Here is a 22,078-nt window from a genome sequence, read left to right on the forward strand (position 1 = left end):
TATTAGATTTATGCAGTTTTCTTGCAACTTGGTGGATTTTCTTTGTTTTATTGGATGTCTTTTTGATGTTACCACAGCAGTCTCTTGGGAGCCCCACAAACCAGATAACTAGTCCATGCCACAGGGATATGTGTCACCCTTCCCACGGCTGACTGTGATTTATTTCACTCTACATACTTCTGACTTCTGCTTTTGCGTACAAATATTTCTTTTCTCATTCAGCTCTGGAATAGGAACAGTCAAGACATAGCCTTGGGAATTATCTCAAGTTATTTGCTTAGTCAGACAAGAATTCCTTACAGCAGTAACTCTATGGGACATAGCTTAAATTGGCTAGACTGTCCTGGGTAATCAGCTGTATGGGCCTGTCCCAGACACATATTTTCACTTCTGCAGTGTGTGCTTTCAAAACTAGTAGGCTTATGTGCTCTGCTTTTCTTTTGCAGGGGGGAAAAATCTGAATTGTATAGTATAGCCAAAACCAGCTTTTAAAGAATGTAGTCTCTTTGACCAACTTTAACATCTGTGTTCTCTGTTTTGTACCACATTATATCTGTAGATTATGATTTCTTAGCACTTCTTGGGAGTAGATATTATAGATCGATAGTGTGCGTGTTGGGGGGGGGGGTGTCTGTTTTCTAATTGTTGTCAGGCTCATTACCTATGCAGGGTACTTAATTATACTCAGTATTTATGTAGTACTCTAGTTAATTCACTTTGCATGTATTATCTTGTTGCATTATCTTGTATGTTTACAACATGTCTGTAAGGTAGGTCAGTATTATTATAATATATTGCAGTTAAGGCTGTGTGGCCACAGAGATAGTGGATTACCTAAGTCCACTAATGCATCAATCTTACACACATACCTGGGAGTAAGCTCCATTGAAATCTGTCAAACTTACTTCTTTATAGACCTGTACAAGATTGTACTCTTAGTCAGTTCATAGTGATGTTTTAACTTGGGCCTTCCTGATTTATACCTCTGTCTAGTTTCTTTGGAAATGCATTGTGAATGGAGTCATATAATTGTGAAAACGCTTACTTTTGAAGATTGGAGTGGAGTTTTTGAGTGTACAGAACTCTACAGTTATAGACGCTTACGGAGAGAAGAAGTAATTGTGAACTTATTATGTAATACAATTCATAAAACTTCTTGTCACAGTTCAGTGAGTTTACTGGAAAGCATTCCTTTTTTGGAATAAGGTTGCCCAGTTGCCTGGCAAATCTCTTGTCCCTCTAATATATGCATGACACACAGTAATTCAGCAGGTGAATCTTTTATTTATCTTATGCTATTAAAGGTACTGGAACCATGACAGAACAAAAGGTGGTAAGCCAGCCCTAGGTGGGTGGGCAGTGTGTGCATATGCGTGGTTTCTCTCCACTCAAAACTTTTGACAGCACTTTGCCAAATTTCAGCTGTAGAAATTGCTTCTAAGCTCTGTATTGTGTTGAGGAAGGGTGGATAATTTTATATGGGATCTAATCTTGTAATGACACCTCAGTAAAATTATTTATCTTACTAGTTTTTTAAATGGTCTTTTATGTAGCTTGCTTATTCTCTCTCAAGGGCTTATCCCTGTAGGGTTTACAAATGATATCCAATTTAAAAAGTATTGCAACTGAATGTTGTAATGTAACATCTTTTACTACCATGATTTAGAACCTGCAAATGCTTACACATGTCAGCAAATCCCATGTGGATATTATACTAATTCCTTGTTACAGGTGCAGTGCACTGATAGAACTCACATGCTTTAAGTCAGGAACACATTGGCTGTAGCCACGCTGATTGCCTGAAGTTATGTATGATACTTCCATTCTACCATCCGCATTGGTTGTGCTGCCAAACTCTTAGTACAACTGGCAGGACAATGCAGAGATGATAAACCTGCTGTCTTGGTGTGACAGAGACAGTTCAAATACCTGTGTGTGTCTAGTGTCTTTTTCAGAGTTTGCAGTAAATGTTACAGGATTTTCCACAGCATCAGTGGCAATCTCTTGTAAATTGCTCTGGGATTTAGAAAAAGAAAAGTAGTGTAGAAATTCTCCAAAATAAAGGTTTCATATGAAGAAAACATGAAGTCTAATCCTATGTGGAGTTATGCATGCCTAAGCCCATTGATTTCAAGGGGTTTAGGCATGCTTAACTCTGCATGTGATTGGGCTGCTAACATAATGTTCATCTTGAATTTCATCTGTTCTCCGTAAGGAGGAGGAAGCATTAAAGCTAAAATTATAAACACATTCCCCTTACAAATGGCAATTCTGTGCAAAGCTGTCGTATTTTGGCAACAAAATGCCTTCTTGCCTTCTGATATTTTGATGTTTATATTTTGGTATATAGGTGAACAACTGGGATCTTCTAAGTTAACTTTTGCATTAGTTTGTTAGAAAAAGACAGAGAAGTGGCCCAGCCAAGATATGAGGAAAATGCTTTCCTGTGCTGTGCTTTTAGGAGGAGAGCAAGACTATTTTGCATGATGTGGCAAATAAGGATTATGATTGGGATGTATGCCCTTACGCCCATATTGTAAGTGTCCTTTTGATTAAAAATCTAGTAAATGTGATCTTACTTTAATGTACTGGCATTCCAGCATTCTAACAATACAATGCTTTTGGAGGAATAATAGACCATTCATATGTTAAAATGACTAACAATGAAGTATTAAAATACACTTGGGAGGAAAATGGGATTGTGAAAAAAGATTGTTCATGAAACAGTGCTGGCTATGAGGGGCGTGGGTTAGATGTGTTCCTTGAAGATCTATATACTTTTCATTCTCAGCTTTTTCTTACATGCATGAAAATTTTCAGAGATTTATAATATAAATTACTTTATTAATCTTTTGCTAAGAGACATATGAGGACATGAATTAAATTTATCAAATTAAATGTAATTTTGGCTTTCTGCATTTCACAGTATTAAAGAATTCTTGCATTTACAGTCTTAATTGGGAAGCTACTTTTGCTCTACTTTATTTTTCTGCATCTTGATAGTCTAAATGGATTAGCTCTTGGCAGAGTTTCATCTGTCCTGCATAGCAAACGGATTTTCGGTCTTACTTTTCCATCTCATTTTTAGGATTTTTTTTTAAATGCTTGTCCATTGTAACTATTAATAATAATGAGTCCCAGAGTAAGTGCCTATCCTTCTGGTTATGGGATTCTTAAGATTGTCAGCATGCCATTCTAGCAAAATAAAAAATGAAAGATTGTATATTTGACTAGAAAATCCCCTTCTCCTCTTTGTCTTCTCTGCAAGTTTAGCCTAGATTTGCTGGTTGGTTTTTTTAATTAAAACTAATGGATATGGCTCCCCCAGAGCTCTTAGGCCTGTATCTGTAGCAGGGGGCACTGTGCAATATGAGGTATCATAGTAAAGGATCTACCATTGTAAGCTTTTGCTAGCAATAAGCAGACCAGCCAGTGAGTCCTAGCTGTATGCACTGCACAACTACTAGTGTCATAAGCTCTCTACATGTATATATTGTGGCCTTAATAACTTGATCTGGATGATTCTGTTTCCATCAGCTCACTATATCGCCCTCCAGACATGTCTTTGGGCAGTGACTGAACTTTTAAATAAACAGTTTAAAAGTAGAGTGGTTGATATTGTCCGATATACTTTGGGTTTATTAATTTAGGAGAAGCAAGTGGAAGGCTTCTAAACTTACTGCACCTTCTGGAACCCTCAACCCCATATTAACCATCTCTTTAGTGAGTTGGTGTAAGTTAATTGTGTGCATCCTGCTACTGCATATGCAGGTCTGTAGAATGGGAAGAAATGATTATTTTAGCAAGAGTAAAATCACTTTCCTCCTACCCCACTCTCTTCTGTGCTACAGGGTCCTCCTGGATTCTCTAAACATTGACCAGAAGGACAGGAACTTCTGTCTTACAGAGCTTCTGCTTTGGGTCTCAGTGCCAAGCATTGAGGGTTCCCAGTTGCTGCTTGCTTCTAGTTGCAGCAAACAGCTACCAGAGCCCCAGTATTTGTGACTTTCTTTCCTCTGTAGGCATCTTGCCCCAGAGAGTCTCAACCCACAGTTTCAGAATCTAGGAATAAATTGTAATGAGTTCCTGAGTTTTGTGCACAGCTCAGTCTAAACTGTAGGACTGGCCTTACCATTTGGCAGAACAGGGTGGATAAAAATCAATGATTTTTTAAAAAATAAATGTTTTTTATTTAAATCAGATTTTTTTGATTTAAATTGATTTTTTTAATAAAATGCTTTTTGAGGAAAAATCTGTCTAAAGATAGTTTTCTATTTAAGATACATTATAGTCCAATAAGGATTAGTTTTTAATTATGTAGCATGAGGCTGTTTACATTTTTTGGTAAATGAATTCCATTAATCCATTCACAATGTCATGCTCTTCCAGAGGTTTCTGTAAGATTATTTTTCTCCTTCCAATAAAGTACAGCAGAAAAGTTGTCCAAATATGAGTGATTAACCTATTAAACTGGAGATAGTTCACCTCACATTAATTTCATAATTATCTATCTATAATGTGTTTCTAATAGTATAACAAAATCAGTATTTTTTGATATAACTGTAAAACTAATCTGAAAAATTGCTATTCTAAAAATGAAACCTTCATCTGGTTGTAAATATTAAGATTATACCAGCAAGAATGAGTCTTTGGTAACTCTGAGTTGTGTAAAATATAGTGAGGAAGAGTGCAATTTTGTGTGTGGGGGGGGGGAGTCACATGATTAAATAGAGTCTGTGATATAAATTGTGATTTAAATCATGATTTAAATCAAATTGATTTAAATCAAATCCACCCTGGGGCAGAGTGAGATACCATAATAGCAAGGTGTTGGAGAACCGAGCTGTGTGTGCCATGCGGCCTGCTCTGAGCCCCCTAAGGTAGCCTGCTGTCCTGTCACCAGTGTTAAAGGACGAATCAACTATGAGTCTGGTTGGCTTGGGGAGAGGAGCCATCTTGTTCTTTGCCTCAGGCTGTAAAACTTCTGCACTACAGTATTATTGAACTCAGGGAGTTATTTGAGGTGCTTGTAATATGCATCGGATGTGCACTGTTTGCATGGAAAATTCAAGTGAACTAATACAAGTACAGCATATTCCTCCTGAACCAGAATAACTTTCTCTAGTCCATCATGTTTCAGAAATGTATGTGTGGACAGGAAACCCATTAATAGAACATCAAGGATGGATGACCATTAGCAAAGCTTGTCATATCTTCAGTTGCCCCCCTTCTTCCCTGCCAATTCTGTTGGCTTAAACAATAAAGGTTTTATTGTTTATACACTGCATATTTGTGGCAGGCTGCAGCTGTGTTGGGTAAGTCTTGATTTGTTTTCATACTGGAAAGAAACAGGTGCTTATTTAAAAGTGCAGTTACTGCCCAAAGACATGTGGGGAGGGTAATGTAATGAGCTGATGAAAATTGAATCATCCCCATGGCCCACCTCAGGTAACTCTGCAGTAGCTTAGTACATGAAGATGCAGGATGTGGCTAAAGCAAAGGATCAATAAGATGGATGTAGGCAGGTAATCTATATGAAGTCCAAATTAGTGTGGCAGGTAACAGAGGTAATGTGATCTTCTGTGAAATTTTGGCCTACATGCATTCAGATAAAAATAATTATTAGTAAATAATAGTCCACCTTTGATTCTTGGATACTATGCTGCTCAATGGGAATAAAAAAATTGTGTGGATGTATATCTTAAACACCTGTGTAGAGACTGGTTAAGAGTCAGATTTGCCATATCCCATTAGGGTCTGAAGTGAGGTGGGGGTAGGGAGTCAACACTTAGTTCCTAGTTTGTGTCCCTTAAACAGATCTATCAGCCCAGGGAAGATGAGGTTTGCATGCAGAAATATTGGCATACATTTGGTTCACAGGTTGGTGCTAGCTTTGTCTGTACTGGCTCCAGTTGTGGAACGACATTGAGAAGGTTTGTGCAGTGATGAACAGTGCATCACTGCATCCTGTTGTAGTGCCTGACATTGACCTAAGCTCTGAACCTTCTGCACTAAGGGCTTCCTGGTTTTTATATTTCATGAATGTAATACTTCCATAGAGATCAGATTTTGTTTTCACAAGGTCTGTTCTGAACACATGGTTGAGCACTTGATGTACTCGAGCTCATCAGATGGTTCTACTATATTTCTCCCACATGCAAAAACACAATGCATCCTCTAAGACATGCCAGAAAACAAGGAAATTCCTTGTCAAGTGGGTGTCACTTCCTTAATTCAGCCCATTTTGCCCATGTATTGGCAAGCTCATGATATCTATCTCAGCTGGAATGTATTTTCTTCAGCTTGGCATAAATTGTAACTCTTCTCCTGAGTGCTGCCTACTGAAAATAGGCTTATTTATTTATTTATTTATTTATTTATCATATTTATACCCCGCTCCTCAGCCAAAAAAGGCTCTCAGAGCAGCTTACACTTAGCAAAAAAGACAGTCCCTGCCCTCAGGGTTATAGTCTAATAAAGACATGACACACAAGGAACAGGAGTTCAGGAGGGAGGGAGGGAGGAGAGAGAGTCCAAGAGGAGCAGGCCATGATGTTTCTTCTGCCTGCTCCTGTCCCCTTGCTCTTTCTTCTTCCTCACAGGGCCAAGATGACAGTTTGCCCTGTGGGGGTGGGGGAAGAGTCCAAGAGGAGCAGGCCATGATGTTTCTTCTGCCTGCTCCTGTCCCCTCGGTCCTTCTTCTTCCCCACAGGGCCAAGATGACAGTTTGCCCTGTGGGGGTGGGGGAAGAGTCCAACAGGAGCAGGCCATGATGTTTCTTCTGCCTGCTCCTGTCCCCTTGCTCTTTCTTCTTCCCCACAGGGCCAAGATGACAGTTTGCCCTGTGGGGGTGGGGGAAGAGTCCAACAGGAGCAGGCCATGATGTTTCTTCTGCCTGCTCCTGTCCCCTTGCTCTTTCTTCTTCCCCACAGGGCCAAGATCTTATTTCTTTTCAGTGTGTCATATTTCTGTATCACTTTGCATTTGATTGAAGCTACTCCCTAATTTTTTTATTTTTTTTTTAAATAGCACAATGTAATTTTGCAAAAGGAAAGCAATTCTTGATTTCATTTTTTTGGTCAACTTACCAGTCTTCCAGAGTCTAAGAAAGCCATAAAGACTGATCTCTTCCAGTAGGCCTCCCCAGCTGAATTTTAAGACGCCTTTTTTAATGGTGTGCTGCTTTTAATGATGCACTGGTTTTAAATGTTTGAATTAGTTTTATGTATTTTATGGTGTTTTTATTTGTGTTGGACCCCGCCTCGATCCAGAGGGAGAGGCAGGTAACAAATAAAATTATTATTATTATTATTATTATTATTATTATTATTATTATTATTATTATTTTAAATCTGTTTGCCATTTCTTTTCCACAGTAATACAGTTATTTCACAATTAGATGATGCATAAGCTTAAAACTTGGCTTTTTCAAAGAATGGGAGAGAGAAGTTTGCCTTCTTGCTGTTTTGCAGAAAACAGAGATTAAATCTGGATTTTGGTGGCAGTGGACAGTTGATCTGCTAGCTGTTGTGGGTGTTAAGAGAGTGCTTTCTCCAGGGCTTCGAAGCTGCTAAATCATAAATGCAACATGCACATTGTAAGCAAGGAGCTTTACAAAGGATGCCAAAGGGCTTCCTTTTAATATTTCTGTAAAGTACATAAGATTAGTACTTCATATTTGTTACTTATCCTTCTATTCCCTCAACATTTTTAATGAGATATGCACATCTCTGGATTGCAATCTGATCCTGGTTTTGGTCCTTTTATTTGAGTCCTGTTATTTGATTGTACATACATGGAGTTTTAGTCTTTGTTGTCTCTCCTGTGAGAGAATGGTTTTTTTCTGGGGTGGGGGTGTTAATTGGTGGAGCTCACTGATTAAAATCAATGGGTGCTACTCACTACCATTTTACCACACCTCTGAACTGGGTGCGTAGTTAAGAACTTGCTATGGGTAATAAAATAAATAAATAGTTGTCTATGTTGGAGCTTTAAGAACTGCACCAGAATGAGAGAATGGGGTATGAAAGAGGTCAGCTGATGCAGTCTGTAAAAAAATCTGGTTGCTCTTTCCTGCACGTAGTACTTTGGAGGTAGTTGTTTCCAGGTTTTTGTTGTTTGTTAATGCCTCAATGCATTAGAAAAACTTGGTGTATTTAGCTTCGGAATTTACTTTACTGTAAAATAATCATTGATACTGTGTTGTAATGGTTGATATTGCCTATTTTGTAGTGAATTTAAAATGTTATAATGGTATTAGTGAATTGAATTGTTTGGGTTGTTTAATTAACAATGTACAATTATAACTGCTGTATTGCTTTGCATTTTTGTTTTTGTATTGTTATGCATTTTTGTTTTTGTATTGTGAGCCGCTTTGGGCCCATTTTGTGGGAAATTGTTATACAAATTAAAGATGATGATGATAAAAAAGTCTCAGCGCCCCACACACTGCAATCTAATCCTGCAAGTCACTGTGAATTGTGAGGCTGCAATTCTAAGGATAGTTATCTCTGAGCAAGTCAAAGTAACTCTCATCCCATTTCCTCATTATATCCAAAGCGCTGTTGGTTGTTAACCTCCCAGAGACTTTGAGCTTCATCAGGTGAGGGGAAATCACGGTTCCCTACTGTCACTTCTCCACTTCTGTTGCACAATACTTCCTCTTAACTAAAAAGAAAGAAGAAGTAAACAACCACCACATGGCCCATTCAGTGGGCATTTTTATCACTCAGCACACAGCAGGAGATCGCAGCAAGTTTGTTTTTTAAAAATAATCGGACTTAACGGGGTCTTTTTTTTGACACTGGAAGAAGGCCAGAAAGAGCAGGAGACGCATGGGAGGCAGATGGAGTTGTGAATAGGGCTCACAAAAATCCATAAGTGCCCAGTAATGAGTATGCTATAAAACGTTCATCTGATGATCCCATACTCTAATTACATTTGTAATATGGTGTCAAAATAACTTCTTCCAGGTAGCAGTCACAGTGTTTTCCTCACAAATACCTTGACCCTGCCCCTTCCAGGTTCCTACAAGCCAAAATTTGTTTTCCTCCAATTAACACAGCAGACTCACTCATATACAATATTATTTTTTCGGTCTTTGGATGCAGCCTACTAATAGAGCTTAGCAGCAGCACTTGAGCTCCTCTGGTTAAAGAGTGTGATCCTTAGCATGCATACTTTGAAGTAAATGAATTGAATCACTGGAACTTTGTCATCAATTAATATATTTTTAGGACTGAGGGGGAAATCTGCTTCTACAGGCATTGTTTTAGCTCAATTAGGAAAACTTGTCAGATTGAGTTTTGTTACAGAACAGCTTTCTCCATCCTGGTGTCTTCCAGATGTGCTGGCTGGGAATGATGGGCGTTGCAGTCCAAGTTGTCCAACACATCTGTAGGGTATCAGGTTGGGGAAAGCTGCTCTTTAATAAGACTTGCTGTAATCTGGGAAGCCTTCCAAACTGAGCCAAAAGAAAGCCTGGACCAGCAGATTTGCCCCTGTGATAGAGGAGTTTAGAAATACGATAAATTTGAAACAGACGGGCTGGGATCTTAAGGTAAGCTAACTTAAGGCTATTAATGGAAGGAATGTTTCCCCTCCCCTCCCATTCTGCATCCCACTTTGCCCTCTCAGAAACCTTTTAGGAGGGTTGGTGCCTCATTGAACAATGTGGGACAGAGCATGGGGGGCTGAGGGGGAGGGGAGAATTGCCCCAAATTGAGTAGAGATCTTCTTAATTTTGCCCTCAGCCCGACTCTCTGTGGAGGCATTTCAGTGGCATAGTTGGTTGCATGGTGATGGTGGAGAAACTGGAAGTCTCCCTTCCTTGAACTTCCCTAAATTAACTTATTTTAGGATTCAAGCCATTACGTTTGTAGTAGATTACTCTTTTTGTAGAGTCTCTGTCCACCCACTGCCTTACCATTATCAGAAGTGAATTTATATAACTTTCTATGATTAGAAAATAGAGGCAGAATGAAATGATTTTGCTTATTACACCTTGGTAATGTAGTAGTGCAATTTGCAGATAAGTGCAATCATTATAGCGTCTATCCTAATGACTCTGTGCCCTTCAGTGTAGTATTTATTGCATCACTTTTTGTTTGCTTTATCTTTCCCCATTTTTGCAAACTTATATAATATCCTGTAGATTGCTTGCTATTGTGAAAAGTTGTAGAATAGCTTGATAAAGCTAAGTGTGCAGGCTGTGACCTCATTTGGCTTCCAACGAGGAATGACTGGGTGGATTCGGACAAAAGCTTTTGCCCTTTTGCCATTTCCAAATATGTGTCTGATGGCAAATGTTTGTTGTGTGGGTTGAGACCAGTTGTTGGAAAAATAGGATTTATTTATTTTAAATTATTTTTAGGCTGCCTTCAAGGGTAGAACTCTTTCACTTAGAAACCGGTAAGTAATGAATACAAATAATTGGTTACTGCGGATGACTTCAAATGGAGCAGAGCTCTGTTGCATTGAAGGCTGAAGTGCACAGTGGCCTCTGCTGTCAATCCTTGTCGGATAAGATTGCTCCTAACAAAAAGCTTCTTGGTGAGCATTCACTACAGGTTCTATTGTGCATTGGATCCCTTCAAATAGTCCAGTTACATTTGATTCCCTTCACATTACAAACATAGAAGTCAATGAACATTGAGGTAGGGGGAATGGGAGGTGGTGAAATGTCCCTGAACTTAAGGTCATTGAGTGCAATAAGAGAGATAATGTACAGCTAACATTGCATGGTATTTTGCTTAAAATAAAGTAATGCCTGAAGTTCTTAATGTACTGCTTTATTTGTAATAACTTGCTGTTACCACTTCATTCATTTGATTCAGTGACATACAAGATATAACACAGCATGAAGTTATGCATACTCAGATTTGTAGGTCTTAGGTCATAGCTAGACAGGGCTTTATCCCAGGGCAATCCCCAGGATCATCCCTGCGCGTTCACATGATGCACAGGGGATCCTAGGATCAGGAAGGAATGAGCCCTCCCTTGCCCTGCCCTTTGAGCCTGCCCTTTGACCCGAGACCGTGGAATGTGTGTGCGGGCGTTGCGGTTTGTCCCGGCTCCTCGCAGTTACTCGCGAGGAGCTGGGACCCGCATACGGAGCACGCCCATCGGAGGTGGGGGGAGCGGGGGAAATTATTATTATTATTTTTAAAAAAGACTTACCTTTTGCGCACAAGCACTTGTGCGCTCTTCTTCTTTAAGAAAAAATGGCGGGCGCAATATCCTCTCCCTCCAAGGTCATCGCGCGCCACGTGTAAACAGAGGGGGGATCTAAGCTTGTGTAACTAGGCATGTGCAACACTGGAAATTCCGTTCCATTTAAACCCTACAGGTTTCTGTTCTGGTAAATGGCAGCAGACTTTAGCAGATTTTTTTTTTCTGATTCTGGAAATATTTTGGGGTGGGGGAAGTTCTGCCATTTGTGCAAATTGTAGTTTGTTCAAATATTTTTTTTGGGGGGGGAACCTTGAAATTTGCACAAATGGTGTAGAGTTTTTAAAAAAAGATTCTTTGAGTTTCATCCTCCACTTCAGAGAGAAGGGGCAGGGAATTGATGAGTATGGAATATGGCTCTGCTGGGCTAAGCAAAGTAGTACATGGAAAGGATGATATTGATAAGAGGGAAATATGTCCCTGTGGGGCTGCAGAGCTGACAGATAGACTTGCAATCATGTGCATTTGCATAAGATCTCCAATAATTATTTTTTTTTAAATTATGACACCAGTTGTGCAAATTTCAAGATCAGTCCCTCAACCCTAAATAGAGCAAATTGCTGTCAGTAAAAAACAAAACAAAAAGAACAACCCAAAATCTGTGTATTATTGACTCAGCTCATTACAAATCAAATCAACACCAGCTGGGGAATTGGAATGAAATCTGCAGTGCCAAATCAGAGAAATCCTTCAGTTTTTCACCCTGCAAACAGAATTTTCATGCATCTCTATGTGTTTGATTGCTGTCAGAGCTCCATAGAGCATGTTTTTTTTTCTTTATTGTATAAATACATAGCTTTAAAAATGGTTAGAATTGAACTAATCATCATATTTGATCCAGTGGCTAATAATAAGGTTAACTTTTCTACTAGGTATCAAAACTAATTGTTTGAATAATTTTTGTTAATGTTTCTTTCTAAAGGTAGTGTTGTGGCTTCTAAACCCTTCAGTAAAGAAGAAATGAATAAAATCCCTCCCTTTTTAGAAGGTGTTGATACATCTTGCATTGGTGATATTGCCAACAAACGCAAAATATTTAATCTGAAGATTGCATGTGAACTTGATCAGGCAAACAGTCAGTAGCCCATTGAGGATTACTCCTGTTTGTAGATATAGATTATATGTTTATGGGTTATATGTGTTTATGGGTTATATGTGAACAGCTTTTTTGAGCCAGAGTATTTTCAGCTGTAAAATTAGGTAGTAATGGTGGTGTGATTTTGTGTGTGTGTGTGTTGCCTGGGTTTGTAAAGTAGAATAAGTGTTTTTTAAAAGGTTCTGAGTTGAATAGGTTTGAAAACACTGGTGTACAGTACACAGAGGAAAACAGTTCCTACTGAGAAGGCTTAGATATCAGGGCAAAGGAAGCAGAAAGGGCAAGATTTGATAATGCAGTGAAAGGTGAGAAATGGCAGACGTATAGTTGGCCAAAAATGTGCAAATAGCTACAGTGATTCACAAGACTTTTTTAAAAGGGGTTTTCAGGAGGGTGTTTAAGCATGAATGATGCTTCATAGTGTCAGATGATTTGCAGTGCAATCCTATACACATCTGCTCAGAAGCCCCATTAAATTCAGTAGGACTTACACCCAGACATGTGGGTACATGATTATAGCACTCTTACTATTTTAACCCTAAGCATGTTTTACTTAGGCTATAGCTAGACCTAAGGTTTATCCCTGAATCATCCAGGGGTCAAACCTGTTCATCTAGGTGACACAAAGGGGATCCAGTGCTCAGGCAGAGGCGAACCCTGGATGATCCCAGGATAAACCTTAGGTCTAGCTGTGGCCTCAGAGGTAAATTCTATTGAGTTCAGTGGCACTTACTTCCTAATAAGTGTGCTAAAGATTGTGGTCTGGGCAGTTTTTGTTAAAAGTGGGGTGTGAACTCATGCAAGGAATATATTCTGTCTTTATTCAATTGTACACCATGCTGTTTTTCCATATTCATGTATACTGTTAAGTTAAAACAAATAAGGTTTTGTTTGTTTGTTTTTTAAAAAAGCTCTAGTTCAGTTAGGGGGCAAAGATAATATCAACATATGTGTACACACACACACACATTAGTGCTATTCACATAAATCAATGAGGAATGAAAATCCTTACTAAAATTAGAGACTCTCAGAAAATTATTATTATTATTATTATTATTATTATTATTATTATTATTATTATTATTGCATTTATATCCCGCCTTTTTTCCTCCAAGGAACCCAAGATGGCATACATAATCCTCCTCCATTTTATCCTCACAACAACAATCCTGTGAGGTAGGCTGGGCTGAGAGTCTGTGACTGGCCCAAAGTCACCCAGTGAGTTTCCATGGCTGAGTGAGGAGTAGAACTCAGATCACCCAACTCCCGGTCCAACACTTTAGCCACTATACTACACTGGCCCTCAATGTAAAAGTCGTTTGTGGAACGTTGCCCCTCTGCTGTCATCATGGGGTTTTCTTTATAGCTCTACAAGCAAGGCTGCAGCCAATTGTTTTATTGCAACACATACTGGAAGATATTAAAATGCTATTACCTTGCTTATGCTGCATTTTAATGAAGTACTTGTATGAGAGGCCTGAGTGTGACAAGCTAATCCATGTTACTTGCACAGATGATATGTTAACAGTGGCTTTCAATTTTATATAGGGTGGCTCTTATTTTACTCTTTATTTGTATGCCCCTGAGTGTCCTGGAGCTAACTTTAGATATTCTAGTGGTGTATTTGTGTTGTGGATTCTCAAAGCTACTTGATTCTCAAAAGCAACACACTTGCTCTTGAGAATCAAGTTCTGTACCGCCTTTATTCTAAATGTAAGGTATATTGGTAAATAATGCTAATCTCATTTTTAATGCACTTTGAGCACTGCAAATATTTAGCCAATTAAAGGCTTTTGCCACCAGATCTGCTATAGTTCATTGCTACAAGTAGAAAGGAAGAAACTTTCACAAGTGTTTGGCACTCTGTTCAAGAACCTATGGAAATAGATGTCAGATCCTTCCACAAATTACTTTTTAATTGCATGATAAATGTTCAAACTTGCATATTTTCAATTATTGTGTGATGCATACTGCCAAATATTTGTCTGACAGTGTGAGTACTTCCAGTTGTTTTTATCATTTCAAAAGTCTTATGTATGAACATACTCCTGTGCTCAGATACTAAAAAAAATGGCCCATAGCTAAGTTACTGAACCCTTCAAATCCAACTTAAATGGTATACAGCGCCTTTGCACAAAGTCTATGGATTAGGCAGCAGAGCCTAAGTGGATCCCCCATCTGTCTGATCCTCTATGAAAGGGTTGGACAAATTGCAGTCCTCCAGATGTTTTGGCCTACAACTCCCATAAGCCCTAGCCAGTATAGCCAATGGTTAGGTTGATAGGACCTGTAGGTCAAAATATCTGGAGAGCCACAAGTTGTTTACCCCTGCTCTGTAGCAGTAACAGAATACAGCTCAGTTCAGACAACACGTTTCTCACCACCGTTGAGAAATGTGTTGTCTGGCAGGAAAATTCCATGCAACGGTGGAATTTTTTTAAAACAAACAAACAAACAAACACTCCAGGCAGAATATCCACACTGTGCAGAGGAGAGTTCCTGCACAAGAGTTGTATGGCAGGCTCCGTGGAGTTTTCCGTTGCGTTGCATTGACTTTTCCCACTGGCTACAGAATTCCCTGGCAAGAGCAGTGAAAGGAGTGAGTGCCGCTCTAGGAGAGCTGTCAGGATTGGGGTTTTTTGCAGCAGTCAGGAGGACCGGGAGAGGAGAGAGGGAGGAGGAACTGTCTAACAAACGTCACAGTGAATTTTACTCAACTCCATGGTGGCCCACAGTCACACAATGGTGGAGTTAGTATATGCTATGTGGGGAGTACCCCCTAAAAACTCAACCGTTTAGTTGAGTTTTCACACTGCGTTGACTAATGTGTTGTCTGAACTGAGCCTACATCTCCATTTATACCTTTTTTGCTTCCTAGTTGTACATTGCTCAGGAGTTCAATAACGTTTTCAGAGGACATGGTAATCTGATTGTTAGCACCTTTAGATTAGTGCAAGTTTACACATCATGTGCTCCACCAACTAAATGTAGCCTACTTTGCTGCTTGTATGGGATTGTAGAAACAACATTGATACCAGGCAGTAGGAATGTATTGATTGTGTTGTGAATTGTCAGGCACCTTTTGTTCTGTCATACACTGATCGATGGAATCAGATTTTTTGTTTGTTTTTAGTTTCCAGAATTGCACAAATTTGCATTCACGCAAATGTGAATTAGCTTAAATTTGCACATGTACAAATGTGCACATTTCCCCCAAATGAGCAAATTCCCCTCATTTTCACACTTTAGCCTATGGGGTAAATGCACACTGTTTGGCCAGGTATTTTATTTTTGTGATTTTTTAACAACAAAATTTGTGAAAAATTCTCAAATGTTAGAAAAATGCTCCGCAAGTCTGTGGACTCAGTCCAACAGGAAAAAAGGCAGTCCACTGTAGAATCCGTGGGTCAGATTCATAAAAATATGAACTCATTTGGTTGCATTGTGGAATTTTCCGACATCCCGGGCAATATCCAATGGTGTCATTCCACAAACTCAAATAGCATTACTGGCACTTTGCAGAATCTGTTGCACAACCGGTTGCTCTCTCTACATTTTTGCAAATGGTTGTACAAGCGATTGCACAATTGTGTTTGCACAAATGTAGCTGTAGTTGGAATCTCCTTTTGTGCATGGTTCAGAGTTTAGCTTCCGCTAGTGCAATAACATTTGTGCTAGTGGAATGACACAGTTGGATGCTGTTGATTATATGTATTCATATGCATTTTTTATATAAGGGACATGCCATTTCATTTCTTCTAGACTGAAATGCGCTAAAGAGGAATTCCTTTCTTTTTTTTAAACACTAGTTTTAGAAATCTCTCTGTAGTTTTATTGTGGGAGTTTTCTCCTGAGATTTGGGAAGGATAGAACTTAGATTATCCTTTTCAAAGGGGCAAGATGGATTGAAAAATGTATCCAGAGCTATTAGGGCAAAAATCCCTGGATATTTCTACATTTTTGTGAGTCTAAAAACCAGTACTTACTAGATACGTTGAGAACCTAATCCATTCATCTCTGCAGAATGCCTCCTGCATTCCAGCTCAAGATTGTTATAAACTGCAGATTTTGAGAGGAACTATATTAATGCCATAGTTTTCTCCACCAGCCTTTCTTTCATTTAACATCTTGCCTGATAAAAGTTCTGAAATACTTGAAAGTTGGCTTATTATTTGGTGATAGTTTAGTTGGTCCTAATATAAGTATTGCCCTAACTGGTTTTGTTTCCCCCCCCCCCCCCCGAATGGATACATACCTGCCAGTGCTTCCGTGGAAGTATAGTAATAGCCTCCTTCACTAATCTGTGATAAGGTTACACTAATCCAAGGTTGAGGGGCTTCCAACACCCCAAAGGTCCACACACTCAGCGTGTTCATCAGGTTTCCCAATTCCATGGAAGCCTACGCAACGCATATAGGTTTTTCTCTTGCAAACTTCCACACTCAGCAAATAGATGTGGATGATTGGGCTAGGGAGCCAGGAGCATGATCACGTGGAAGCCCCTTTATGTAAAAGGGGCTAATATTTTAATAGGCAGGATAACTGTAACAGCTAAGGTTATGGATACATAGGAGAACAGTAATTTGAACATGGTTGTCCAATGTTCTTGTAAAGAGTTAAGATGTCAACAGTCCATTAGTGCCAAGAAGAGTGCTGAATCCTTGCAGTCAATTCATGCAAATAGGCTTGTCCTAAAAATATTTTTAAGTTCTTCATCTATGGAAGGATATTGTCTTCCCAGAAAATGTCGCTCAATGAGCCATACCTGTGTTTGCATTAATGCTTAGTGCTTGCTAAGTTTATGTGCTGTAGTGATGTTCTGTACAATTATGGAGAGCGGAAATGCTGAGAGAATATTGTCATTTCTAGAAGGATTAAGGAAGTTTCTGTTTATTATCTTTTTCTTTATCCCCGTTCTAAATCTGTTTGAAATATCTCCTAGATACCGTTCAATTTATTTATTTTGTAACAAACTGTGTTGTTTTTTGAAGCTTGACTATTGAATTTGGGCTCTGTACAACTGATGTATTTACAAGGTTATGTTCAGCTCTCTGGCAGGGCTCCTAAACTAGAATCACAGCATGGTTTCATCTAATCTAAGAGAAGAGGGAAAGAGGAGTCTACAATCTAGGTACTCCTTAAGGAGACAATGCATAGTTAATTCACTGTGCTTGAATGCAACACGCAGAATAACATGCACCTTAGAGTTTAGGAATATTGAGTTTTTTAATTGTTCTATTAGTGTTCTTTTATACTACATCACATTTTACTGGTTTTTAAAAATACATTTTGTGTCTTTAATGTGGTGGTTGTTTCAATGGAAGCTGCCTTATGCATTTTTTAAAATTAAAAGGTGGAGTATTCAATATAATGGAGTGACTGTTGTTAGGTTTGCAGCAATGTGTGTGTGCATGTGTAGGAAATGAGTATAGGGTGAAAGCAGAAAAATGGAAGGTCCCATCAAGCATGCACAGACTTTTCAGCATAAATCCTGTTGCCAAGCATTGTATAGCCATAATTGTTTACATCATCCATCTTTATTTCCAAGCAGCTTTAATTCCTTAGACCAGGGTGTACAACCCACAGACCGTATGCAGCCCTCAAGGCTTTATTTGCAGCCCCCAAGGATGCATTGATTCTCTCCCCACTGAATTCTCTCTCCCAATGAGCTTGAATCAGATTGCTCTTTCCTTACTGGAAAGAGTGATCTGCATCCAGATCGTGTGTGTGTGTGTGTGTGTGTGTGTGTGTGTGTGTGTGTGTCCCCACGCCCCCCTGAGCCAGCATCCCATTCAGCTCTCATTGCCAAAAAGATTGTGTGCCCCTGCCCTAGACCCTTCTTTATGCTTTTTGAATTGACCCTAAATTCTCTGTCCCTTATCCTGTCATATCGCTTACTTGAGGCTTTAGATATCTTGTCTCTGTCTTCCATTATCTTTCTTTCTTTCTTTCTTTCTTTCTTTCTTTCTTTCTTTCTTCATGAATTAAGTTGGATCCTACCAAGCCTGAGAGATCAGTATTTTTCACAATTTTTAATGTAACGGTAGCAGCATATCTCTATGGCAGTACCATGCTGGATTTTCCCAGCAACTGCAATTTTGATCTGCTGATACAGGGCCTAGTTCTGTATTTAAACTTTGCAGTGAATCACACTTGCTAGCATTTTTTTAACTACTACACGTAAGAGTGACTTGCAGCAAAGTTATCTTTTTTTTCTTTTCTTTTTTTTGCATCAGGCTTCCCCCATTCTCATTGGTTGTCTACTTGGGTTTACATTGTATAATCTACGGGGCTCTTAATGTAAATTCATTTTCCACTTGCTGCATTTTTTCACATCATGTGAAATACGAAATTGAGACAGGCTCTAATGTAGACAGTAACAGAGTTTATCCACACAGTTGATAGTTATCTCATTCTTAATGTTGCCCATTGGTGCACCTAGGTAATTTTAGACCCTGTATTTATGGGTGAGGGTAGGGAGCTTTAGATGGCCCTGTGCATTACTTCGGTTTTGAAGCACACAACTAAACATTCCTTTCGCTTTCCTCTGTTTCGCCATTCCATGCTTTACAACTGATTCTACTTTCCTGATATGTTAGAGTAAAACACACATACTGCTTTGCAACCCTGATTTTAAAAAATAAAGATTCTGAGCACATGCAGTTTCACATTTTAAAAACACTGAAATCATAGCACCATCATGACTACAGGAATATAATGGAGTTTGTTCTGCTGTTAGATACTAAACATGTTTACTAGTGAATAAGCACTATTTTGTCATAAAAATATTTTTAATGTAAAGAAACATAAAATGAGCATCTGTAACCAATATTCTGTATGTGCCCACCTGGCTGCCCTGAGGGTAAAATATTTTTATAAGTTGGACGACTACTGTAATGTGTTCTAGATGGGTCTGGTTTTGAAAAGCGTTTTGAAACTTCAGCTGGTCTGGAATGCTGCAGCCAGACTGCTGACTGGAGTGAGTTACAGGGAGCAAGTGAGTCACAACAGCTTCACTGGCTACTGGTCTGTTTCTGGGTACAAGTCACTGTGCAGGTGGTTACAACCCAGGTAGCCTGGTTACAGCATGGGACCAGGCTACCTGAAGGACTGCCTTCTCCCATTCGAGACTGTCTAGATTTTAAGATCTTTGGGGGAGCCCCTTCTTTTGGTCCTGCTGCCATAAGAGGCACATTTGGTGAGGACGTAAGAGGGGGGGCTTCTTGGTAGCCACTCCCAGCCTGTGAAACTCCATACCAAAGAAGTACCAAAGTCTAACATGGTCCACTCTCTGTTCTTCTTCAAAGACGCTTTTATTCAGGCGTGTAAGCTGGTCTGTTACTGAAGGGCGTTTAAATCGGTTGAGTGCTATCTATTTCTTTTATTGTGTTTTTAATTAAATAGTTAACTTCTAATTATTACTATTTGTTTTAATCTGTATTTCATTATTAGCAGCCTTGAGCTCCGTTCTTGGCAGAAATGTGGGTATAAATTAAAAAAAAACACAAATAAAAAATAAGAGAAGATACTGTGCCAGTTAGTATCAGCCCTGTGAACCCTGGCAAGCTCATCCCAGCCCAGTGCTGACACCAATCCTGTTTGCTGCTGTTAATCACAAGACAATTTGTTGTTAATAATTTCTGCAGACGTTATAACGCCCCCCTGGAGAAGAAGGCCTAAAAAACAAGAGGCTGAAGCGCGTCGGGCTTTTGCAGAATAAACTTTTCTGAGACTTTTCTCCCTTTTTCTGTTAAAAAAAGAAAAAAAGAACAACTCTCGCTTGCTCAACTTGCAAGTAAGCAAGCAAGTGGTAAATTTCCTATTCCTGAAAATCTTATCGTAGGCAGGGTGTGCAACCCCTAGGGCCAGAAGATTTCTGGATGGGGCCTGGCCCAGCCTGGGTTACAATTGTGGCACCCAATGGCCATGTTTAGACGTCATGCTGCTTCATAGTTGGGCCTGTGCATTCCCCTTCCCCTTGGTCCTGTGCTCTCCCCCTCCTCATCTGGCATGTCTGTGAGAAGGCGGTTCAGAAGCTTTTGCTTCCATTTTGCATTAACTTCAATCTGAATCTGACCAACTTGGTTAAACTTAATGATGGTTAGTAGACACAAGCCAATTTCAAACCGTAGTTCACAAACCTGGGGCGTTACTAGACGAGGCTCTAGCGCGCGTTACCTTCCGCAGTCATGCCGAGGCTTCTAGATGACGTTCACGAGGATCCGCTGTTATCCTGCGGTGAAGCCTCTTTCTCCCGACTTTAAAAAAGTGAGTTCTAGTGCGCCTTTTCCTGGCGTCCCGCGGTAATTCGGAGTACGTGTGGGAGGATGTGAGGTCACTGCGGTCCGCACTGGGCAGGAAAAGGCGTGCTAAGGGGGAGTGGTCAGCGGCTTCGGTCAAGCCGCCTCCGCCATTTGCGCGCAGTCCGCCAGCTGGGGCAGCGCGGCGGAGCGGCTTTTTTTTTTTACTCCCCCAGTGACAGTTTGCGCAGGACCGGAGGAATGGAAAAGTGGCTAGTGTGCTGCTGGGGTGTGTGGGGGATGGGTGGGGGATGTGCGCCTGTTCTAGTGGGGGTTTTTTTATTCCCCCAGTGACAGTTTGCGCAGGAACGGAGGAACGGAAAAGTGGCTGGTGACCCCTTGCGGTGGGCAGCTACCGTGGCCGCATAATGGCGGTGCTGTACGCTGCCTGTTAGTGTGGGTACCAGGCTGGCAGAGGGCAGAGCTGTTTGTGGGCTGCTGCCATGGCTACGGCCAGATGTGGGTTGGCTCCTTGGGATGGGGCACAGGGCACAGAGGCGATCATCGCCGCCGACACCTCAGAGGCATGATGGGAGATGTAGGCACAGAGTGGCCATGCAGACGACTGACCTCGGGTCATATGACACCCGCCACGACCCCCATCAGGAAGTGAGCGCATCAATGTTGACCCTCAACAGCACCAGCAGCACTTCAGCTGGCACTGGCACTGCCGCCGCTGCCGCCGCCAGGGCCGGCGGCGGCATCGCTGACGGCTGCGCAAGTTTGCAGTCTTTCGGACGTGCGCAAACCGTGCAGCGAGCGAAAAAAAAAGCCGCGGCAATCAGGCCGGTGTGGCTGCGCAACCGTGCTCGTGGCAGCAGCAGCACAACCGGCGCAAACTTCCGTCACAAATCGAAGGCAGGTGTGGAGCATGAGGCGTCACGGCTGAATGGGAAAATCCGCTTTCACCGCTCCTCAACGACGGAACACCTGGTAGGTCTAGCAAAGCCCCTGGTTTGCTTCCATTAACCACTGTTTAGTGCTTGACTGCAATTCTGAATGATATTCAATCTAAAACAGAAGTGTGCGCTTCAGATCTCCTTGCGGCTATGCTGGAGGAGAGGGGTGGGAGAACCGCACAAAACCCTGCCTCGCTGCAACTTAGTTTTGCTTATTTTTTAGCGTGGCATCCAAACGTGACCGATGCATCTGCTGCAACATCTTAAGAGTTCTGTTAACATTAGAGGTTCTTAATGTATATTAACCGTCATGTCTTTTTTAACACCATCGCTAAGGTGGATTGAAAAATAGTTAATGTACAAAGGTTAGGACGCTTATTGGCACAAGTTCCTGGAATGCGGGACGCTTGGTTAATAAATATGTAGTTCAGTGTATTTCAGAGTTAAGATGAAGTGCATCTTTTATACTAGAGTGTAAAACATTGCCTAGATGTTTACAGGTTTTGTTTATAGTTAGCTACTTGTGGGAAGGGGGAAAGCAATTTTTGTTTTTC

The 22,078-nt window shown here is 40.4% G+C and overlaps 1 protein-coding gene across 4 annotated transcripts in view; it reads left to right on the forward strand.

Annotated features, from left to right (window-relative positions):
• EHBP1 (EH domain binding protein 1) overlaps positions 1-22,078 on the forward strand; it is a 313,384-nt gene that overhangs the window by 1,987 nt on the left and 289,319 nt on the right. The window lies entirely within an intron of this gene.

Source organism: Elgaria multicarinata, chromosome 2 (assembly GCF_023053635.1).
Source record: "Elgaria multicarinata webbii isolate HBS135686 ecotype San Diego chromosome 2, rElgMul1.1.pri, whole genome shotgun sequence".
Taxonomy (NCBI): Eukaryota; Metazoa; Chordata; class Lepidosauria; order Squamata; family Anguidae; genus Elgaria; species Elgaria multicarinata.